Here is a 10,450-nt window from a genome sequence, read left to right as displayed (position 1 = left end):
GTGATCCACTACCAACCATGCATCATAAATATTCCGAGGAACAAACTTCTGTACAACTCGCCAAGTTATCTCTCCACTATCTTTATCGGCCCCTTTCATTGGATCAATCAAGTAATAGACTTGGATCACTTGACAAGCCAATACGAATGGATCATCTTCGTACTATTTACATGCAGTATTGACACTCGTAAAGTGACTATCCCTATGTATCGAAACCCGACCACCACCTAGATCCCACCAATTACATTTAAAAACATGTCACATTTCCGCCCAGGTATTTCAATCCAATAATATCACGTATGACACCATAGTAGTCAATATCCTCTGTTCCATAACTTCTCTCAACCAACATACCACAGTTTTGCATCTTTCGATTACGTTCACAGTCCATATTATAGAACCTATAATCTCAAACCGTGCATGCAGTGTATCAAAGCGCTCTGTTTGAGGGACTATGGGCCAATGCATACAATTCAAAAGAAACTGATTCTGGATCATGAGCACGTTGTTCCAAAATCTAACAAGTGAAATAGTAACAAAATTATTAAAATTTACTAACAATTAAAATGGTTTACAAATATTCTACGTTATGGGACATTTAAATGCATACGCATTGTTCAAACTATCATAGAAATTCTTCTTCGTGTCTCGCCTCTACATTCTCTATGCCTTATATCCTAAGTTTGTCCATAAGCTCATTGTATAGAAGTAAAAAGAATAGAATATTTTAACACATTCGATATAGTACTACTTTAATAGATTATATATTTTTTTCAAGTTTTTTGACTTATTGCAGCAACCAGCTAATAGGTCAAACTAAACATAAGTGCGCCGTTTTATTTAGTGAATAAGACTATTGCAGCAACTTTTTAAATGAAAAGTCGTTGCATCAAATTTTCGTAATGTTCAAATATTCATAGTAAATGTTCAAATGTTTCGTAAAATTTTGGGATCCCACTAAATGTCCTGCCAATTTTTTTACTTTCTGTAACATTCAAACGTAGACCTATTGACATGCGAATGTGTATGAAATTAGGTCTCCGTATCTCTTATAGAATCAACACGGGAAAGGTGTCGCCAATTTTTTTAGAAATCTTCGAACCTAACTAGTCTACGTTCAAAAGTTCAGATGTTGACATGCGAATGTGAATTAAATTAGGTTCCAGTATAATACCATAGAAATAAAGCAGGAAAGGTCCCGCCATTTTTTTAAAAGCATTCGAATGCTTATTTAAACATTCCAACATACACCATTGGTACGTTCGAACGTACATTTGTTTGTTTGAACGTGGACAATATATCACAAATATATATATTTTTTTGTTATAAATAATGGTTTATAAAATAATAGTACAGTAAGGTAGTGTATATATATATATATATATATATATAAACTATAGTGGTCCATATAGTTAGTATATTAATCTATACTTTTAGTGTAATATATATACTGTATAGTTAGTATATGATTGTCAGGATATTTTGTTAAAATATCTTTTTAAAGTATGGTAGTTGAGGTTGATTGGTCATACAAATATGATTAAATGTTACACTTTTATAAAATGGACTTTGTCTAATGGGTTGTGAAGTTTAAGAGTTATTTTTCTCAACACTAGCTTATTTTTTTTCATGGGCTAATGATGGTTTAACTATGCAGGTATTGAAGGCCCAAGAGCCCGAGCTCCACTCAACCTTTGAGCCCCGAGTCCATCGAAGTATTAAGCCTCTCAACCACTCAAACCCTTTACATTTCTTTTGCTAAGAAGCCGAGTTATTCTAGAGGGTAGAATGGAGATAAAGAGAAGGCGACGGTTAGAGGAGAGAGAGAGAGAGAGAGAGAGAAATGGTGAAGGAAAGTGAGGATAAAAGAGGGTCGAGGAGCAAGGATATGGGGTTCGATTATTCGCTATTCTTGTAGTGTTTTCTATTTTACTTTTGCTTTCTATTACAAGTGTTGCTCTGTTAGGGTTTCTGTAAAGCTTCGAAATCATCTTTTATAGGATGATTCTAGGCTAAATTCTGCAACTAGGATTGTAGGGAATGGGGTTTTCTTCCTCCCTTCGAATACTGTTGGTTGCTGTGGTATTTAGCAAGACTCTGTCTCTATATTTTCATTCATGATTCACTGTGGGTTTTTGAAGAATCTCTTGTTCTTGACCTATTGTAGACTCATATATGGCACATCAGGATCTTGAAATAATCAAGGATCCCTCAGGCCTAGGGTCTTAGAATGAAAAATGATGATTAATATAGTGAGGGATTTATTCTTATTGGTGCTATAATTTGGATTGCATGTTTTATTGAATTTATATGTTAATATCATGACTGGTTTAACACAAGCAAATGCACCTCGTGACAACCATCTCAATGGTTGAGAAAACCCTAACCTTGTGTCCCTAGTATTTACTCTCCTGCCATTACTTTTTAGATTCCCCAAAGGTTCTAAACTATTTTATCTAAGTTGGTTGTTTCTATTCATCAACTCATTTTTCAAAGAAATTAAAGAGTACAAAAGCAATTTTCATTTTAACTTGAATTTATATTTTATTTCCTTTAGAGTAATTACAGTCCCTCATTCTTAATGTTTGAATACAAATTCATCCTACATATTGTACAAATTCCAAGTATATAGTTTATCCCATTCTCATAGTAAATAACCTTAAACCCATCCAACTACGAATATCCACATGCTTCCATCATTTACTGTTATTTTTCATTTGAATATTTTTGCTTGATTGATTGTGTTGACAAAGTTGTCCTTGTGGAGATAACCTTGGAAATTCCCTGTGCATTTAAATCTGCTTTTATACTTGGAAGCAATATTTGGTGAATACCAGTGTACTTGAAAAAATTAGCTGAGACAATGTCATAAGTCTCAAGTCTTAGTTGCTATAGTATATATATATATATATATATATATACATTACAACAAATTTTGTTTTTTGAGACAAAAAATTTTGTCTCAAAAAATATAGTTTTCGTCCCAAATTAGAATTGGAGACGAAAAAATTTCATCTCAAATTTGTCTCAGAAAGACTGTTTCAAAAAGTTTTTGGAGATGAAAATCAAATGGGCGAATCCAGTTGAAACCGTTCGAACGGATAATTTTTTTTGAGACGACCCGATTTCGTCTCAATATATTGTTCGAATGGAATATTTATCCGTCCGAACGGAGACGTCCATTCGAACAATATGAATACTCATTCGAACTAATGTCCATATTTGATTATGTTCGAATGAACTGGGTGTTCAAACAGATTTTATGCGTTCGAACTAATAAATTTTTCCAACGACTTGTGTTCGAACAAAATTTATGTTTGTTCGAACAGAAATTTTATTTTCAGAAATTATATCCGTTCGAACGGGGATTTGCACATAAATGTTGTTCGAACAAATAATTTATTGTTCGAACGTCCGTATATCGCGTTTGTTGTTTGAATGGGTTAGTTTTTGTTCAAATTGGTCTGCTTTGATTCGAATGTGTTAATGGTAATTTACCGTTCGAACTAGTTATTTACCGTTCAAAATGTATTAATCATACAGATCACAATTTAATTAAAAATACCATACTAATATTATACATTGTAATTCAAACATCAATTGTTCAAAGTAGTGCAAACTTCATAATATAAATGCAATTAAAGAAAAGATAAATTTGAAGACTATGGTGGTGGCATAGAGTTTTGGGACATCATTAACTTGAATTGTTCAAACATTTTTTGGTTATTCAACTGCATCCTCTCTTCTAATCTCGCATCCAAATCCGCTGTTTAATCTAATCGGGTCAGCAACTCTTTTTTCTCGGACCTCAATCATTCTATCTTAAGTGCCACTTCCTCCAATTCCTTAGTCTTATCGTCATTCAATTTGGCTCAAGAATAGGATGATGATGATGATGAGGATGATTTTATGCAACGTCCTAAATCCCTCAAATATCCAGAACGTGATCCAAGAACTTGAGAAATGATCTGAGCATCATTGACAGATGATGCATTAGATGGATCCACAGTAGTTTCCTTAAGAAATATCATCTTGTCCTACAAAAACAAAAACATTAAAGTTAGTATAAGTAACAAAAATATTATGTGACAATGAAATTAATAAAACTTAAACTTACATAATTTGCCTCTGCTTCGGGACTAGCCCAAACATGACCATCATGATTTTTATGTGTTTTAGCATACAATTGAGTCAAATCCTAATCAGCGGGACTTTCTTCTTTCTGCAAAAGGAAAATCTATATTAGAACTTAAATAAAAAAATGTGTATTATATGTTAATATTTAACGGGCACTAAAATAACTTACCATTTTGTTAGACAAACGATAAAAAGATCGAGAACATGCATGATGGTTTATCTTTAAATTTTATCTATTTGCTTTGTTCACAATACTCCGTTGCTAAAAGAAAAAAATATTAGTCTGTATGTTTAATACATATGTGATATATTATTAAAAAAAGACAGCAGCGATATTACCTGATAAGCAGGGTCTTCAAACATACCACAAACTTTCTCTCATTCGTTTGGTGGAATATTTTGGAATGGATTTTGGCACGCCTCTATTATAGTACTGAACTTTTTATAATGTGCATGACATCGACCTTTGTACTTCCGAAATGCATTTGGCATCAGTTCCTCAACCGTTAATCAATCCTCTCTTCGGCCAAAATTAAGCTCAAACTCATCTTTTCGAAAATTATAAACAATTACTATACATACAAAGTAACTTGAAAGTAACATGTTATATACTTAGTTGCTTGAGATGTAGGTTATTACCAAACAACGTAGGTTATTACCAAACAACGGTTTTTTATGTGGTCTTTCACATCTTGAGGAACTTTAGACCAAGAGGATGTAGCAATCGGTGCATACATGCGAGTAAGTGTACCAACATAAGAAGCAAACCACGCTGCCGAATCTCCGGAGCCACCGATGTGATCATCAGGAATATCAACATTGATTTTACCAACTTTCCTTACTTTCTCTATGCAGACACCCCTCGTAGTGCCTCTACCTCGACGCTTGTTTACAACGGCTATATATACAGCAATTAAAACATAACTTTTTAATGAAATTAATTTATTTTATAGATATATTACTTAAATTGAGCATAAAATATGATATCTAATTTGATAAAATACCTTGTTTTGGGTCTGGTGATGTTGACTCACTATTGATGACAGGTGAACTACACGGGGAGTCAATAATGGATGGGGATGGCACACGTGTTGCTTTGCATTTGGGAGGCATATCTATTTGAAATTGTAACAAATTATTATTCAAACAAACGTTAAAGATATTTATATGTTAATATTACTTACATAAATTCATGTTTGAAATTCATTCACTATCCGTTTTGCTGGACCAGTTGCCCTCATCCTCACTAGACACTATCTTCTTCCGATATTTCACCCTCAATTACTTCGAGTTGAACATCTTCTCTACGTAATGGAACCATATCATTTTGGCTTAAGTCAACAAATAGATTGATGTCTACTTCACTTTCTTGATATGCTTCTTCATGTGGTTCGTTTGCCTCTAGAATGTAATCAAATACATTTCTTGGTGCAAACTTCTCCATTATCCGCCATGGGTTTCCGTACTCCAAATCATCTAAATAAAAAACTTGATTCGCTTGGCAAGCGAGAATGAAAGGATCGTCCTCATACCATGTGCGAGATGTATCACAAAATAATCATCTTTACGCAATCCCAACCTAGGATTTGAGACATTCAACCAATTACATTTAAACAACTAGACGATATATCCCCCCACATACTTTAACGCTATGATATTTTCCACAATTTCATAGAAGTCAATGTTATCATCCCCATGGCTTCCTTCGACTACGATCCCACAATTTTGAGTTTTCCTATATCTTTCTCTATCAGTTGTGTGAAATCTATATTTACGCACCAAACATCCTGAGTACTGGATGGCCCGTCTGAACGGACCACATGCTAGAGCATACAGTTCTGGTGAGATTTCTAATGAATTTTCACCATATTTCAATGCAACATATATCAATAAATATTATTATATACAAAAAAAATAAAGTTTAGTGGTATGAAATTCCTATTATAAAATGGGGCTTAACAGTAATACCGTATGTTCAAACCACGAGGCAAAATCCTCTTCGTGCGTCTTTTCTACATCAGTTACACCAATCGAGCGAGGTAGTTGTATATGTTTGTTGTGTATGTTCATGTGGATGTTTAATTTGTATGAAATTATACTATATTATTACACATAAACTTAAAGATAATAGTGATTTAGAGAATCATCACTAACCTTAAGTACTGATCAATCTATGCGCAGTTATTCAAGACATACCATTGAGCTCTTTCAAACTCTTGCGAATATAGATCGTAGCTCCTTGTGCACCTATGGGACACACGGTCTAGGAAAATACAGTAAATGTCGATGAGACTCCCATCTCTCGCCCACATTCATAATTTATATCTTATAATTTTATAATTTTTGTTATATTAGGATTCTGTTCGAACAATATTCTACTCCCCCAGGATCTTGTTCGAACTAACGTTATAGCGTTAGAACGGGACAAACCCAGATTTCAGACACGAAACAGAGAAAACATTTGCACAAAACATAATTTTCACAATCACAATCTCATAAGATGTATATTGCCAGAAAGCCCGTTTTAAATGGGATTGCACAAACACAAATATATAGCATGCTTAACATAATTAATTAAAAACTATAAATTATAAAAAATCTAAAAATTATAAATATTACCTTGAATTTAAGCAATCCAAACAAAAGTATGAATCCACAATACCTACATAAGCAGAAAAACATTATGAGAAAAACTAAATCACGTGTAATAAACTAACATTAATGAAACTCGAAATACAAAAAAACATAGAAAAAAAAACATACGTCTTGTTCGAACCTCTCTCTCTCTCTCTCTCTCAAGAATCCCTTCTCTCACTAAGTCTGTGAGTATCTCTCTCTCCACAACACTCTCACACACACAAAATCACAAAGCCGTGCTCTGCCTCCTATTAAACATTCATCAACTGTGAAAATGAACTGGAAGTTCAGGTATATAAATATGTGAAGTCTCATTCGAACTGCAAATTTACCCATTCAAACACGAAAATTTCGAATTGGCACCAAATCTGCCGCGATTTATTTCATGTTCGAACGTGTCATTTTGTTGTTCGAACTAACAAATTAGAATATTCCTTGGCATATTCTTCAAATGTAGACCAGCTCAAAGGGTATTTTTGTAACACTGTTCAACCAGTGAATGAAGAATTTTGACGTTTGAATAAACTAACATTCAGAGTATTTGGCGCGAAGTTTCCCTCTACACACATTCCATGAGATAACACCGTTCGAACGGGACGTTATTGGGTTCGAACCAATCACAAAATATTTTAATATTATATACTATATAATAACTATATATTTTACCAACTATTTTATATTATAATTGATAATATATAATGTACTACATGTCTAATAGTTAATATAATACTTATACTATATACTAACTATTAATATATAGTACTTATTAATATATATATATATATACTTTTGATCTTCTAATTTTGCACTATATATTATATAACTTACTATCTTGTGATATAAAATATAATAACTATAGTTATAATAACTTATAATAGTAACTAGTTACTATAGTTACGATAACTTATAATACTTGCACTGAAGTAGCTATAGTAACTATTTTAACTATAGTACTTATGATAACTTGTATAGTTATCAAAACTTATAATACTTACACTGTAGTAGCTATATAACTAATAACTACTATATATATTAATTATATTAAGTTGTATAGTTATCATAACTTATAATAGTTATAACTATATAGTAACTATATAATACTTATATTGTAGTAGCTATATAATGTATAACTACTACAGTTAATAACTTTAAAAAAAAAAAAAAAAACTATAGTTAATAACTACTATAGCTATATAGTAACTATATATAATATTTACACTGCAGTTATATAACTAGTAACTATAGTTAGTGTTATAATATTATATAAACTATAGGAGTATAGTTATCATAACTTATATATAGTACCTATATAATTCAACCATTGTAATTATACTAAGTACTTAGAGCATTGGCATTGGACTCATCAAATGAGTTCAATCTTCAAAATTTGATGAATTCATGTTTAAAATCACTGCATTGGATTCACCAAACATTAAAATCTGAAACTTTGACGAATTGTGCATTCCAATTCATCTTCAATTGCTATATAGCTAATATCCACTATATCTATATTTATTTACTTAAATTATTGTTTCCCAATTTTGAGCCACAATATATTTAAGTTGGGAAACAATAATTTAAGTATCAAATTAAATTATTAATTAACATATAGTTAGTATAATTGTAAAATATGAAAAAGATAAATTAAAAATATTATTATAAAAAAAATCATATTAGATATTATTTTGATGAATCCAATGACTAATTCAATGTGGGGTTATGGATAGAGAGGTTTTGAGATTTTAGAAAATATGTACTTTTCATCAAATTTTAAAGATGAAAATGATGAATCCAATGTTAATGCTCTCAGTATGTACTTAGTATAATAGAAACAATATATTTAAAAATAATATACTAAATATATTAATTAAAAGTATTATATTACTATTATTAGTTTCATTTTTATACTTTTGTACTTTGTAATAATATTATAATTATATATTATTATTAGTAATATAATTATAAAAATATTAATTTAATAACCGTTCGAACGGATCTTTGTAATGCCCCGATCCCGAAGGTCTGGAGAGTTAGCTCTTGATACTTAAAATTAACTTAAATAACACAACTATAAAATCTAGAAAAATCGCATAAAATATTAATCAATTTAATCAATCCAAAAATTTAAGTTCTTCCATGGTGACAATAAAGAAATTCCCAATAACATAAATTAGAAATTCTCCAAAAACTCGAAAATATCCTCAACTCATAAAATCAAATACCCAAAAAATAAATCAGTTTACTAACTACGATTTTCAAATAAGTATTTGTACCCTCAAGCACTTATTCCACTACGATCATCACACCTTGCTAAATTTTCTACTCTTGTTCTCCAGCTCTACCATCAAAATTATCTAAAAAATAATTAGAGATAAAGGGTGAGTTATCAACAACTCAGTAAGCAAATGACTTATACTAGTGTGTAAACATGAGCATTTACAGAGTTCGAAATGCAAAACAAAAATATTTTCTTTCAGAATGCAGAATCAGAATAATGTTTTCAAAATGCAGTGTCAGAACATGTTATCAAAAATACCAGAGCGAAAGTTCGAAATATTCATAATGAAAATCTATTTGGCATAGCATAAACTAAAACATCACATCTTATCTTATCATATCAGAACATATACCATGTTTAACCCCCGTGTAGGGTTGTGCAAACCCCGGTAGCTAACCGAGCAGAAACAGAATGTGAATCTTCCCCTCATTTAATTCTTGGAACCTCGAGTGTGCACATAGGAAAGATACGCAGAAAACCACTTTGTTTCCAAAGTGAGTGCACCAGAAACAGAAAAGTTGGTACCAACCCGAACAGAGGCCACAGTTTTACACCCGTGGTGAGGTCAGAACGGAACAGAAATAGAAACAGAATGTTATGCCAGTGATTTTTCAAAAATCACATAAGATCATATCAGAGTACAGAAAATCTTTAGAACAGAACAAAATCATAACACAACATAATTTATGCACAAAATTTCATATTCGCTCTCTTTTTCAAAGTTCAAAAACAGAATGTCAAAAATAAGCTCATGTCTACACCAGTCATGACAGAAAATAATTTCTTCTTAAACAGAATCTTATGAGTAATGCAGAACAAATAACTGAGGTAGTTCAAATTTCTTTTCAAAATCAAATATGTATAGTTTCCAAAAATAACCTCAGCTTATTTTATTTTAATGCAAAGTCTAGCATAAAAACCCCGCTTACCTGAACTTGTTAGCTTTTCAAAAATTTCCTCAAAATGCCGAATAAACATTAATCGTCACCTAAAAAAATCACGTAATTCCCGTAAATTTTCAATAAATTACGTATTTCAATATTTAAACCTAAATTTCTAAAGGAACCTATTTTAAATCCTCAAAACCTAAAATTCTCATAATTCCTAAAATACCACTATTTTCTAAAACCATCAATATCCACTTAATCGAATTTGTACCGAATAAGAGATTTAATCGAACAAGTGTTAAGACAATTACGGAACTCAATAAAAAGCAATATTTAAAATATCTAAAGTGCCGACAATGTATTATAAATTAATCGAATACTTAGACTACTTTAAAAATCTTATAAAATACTCCATGAAAAACTCATCTTTTAAAAGTTTACTTCCTTTAGTTAACAATATTATTAAAATATTATCTCCACAAAAATAATATTTTATGAAACTTAAGATACA

This window comes from Juglans regia, chromosome 6, assembly GCF_001411555.2.
Source record: "Juglans regia cultivar Chandler chromosome 6, Walnut 2.0, whole genome shotgun sequence".
NCBI classification, from domain to species: domain Eukaryota; kingdom Viridiplantae; phylum Streptophyta; class Magnoliopsida; order Fagales; family Juglandaceae; genus Juglans; species Juglans regia.
Note: the sequence above shows the minus strand (reverse complement) of the source record.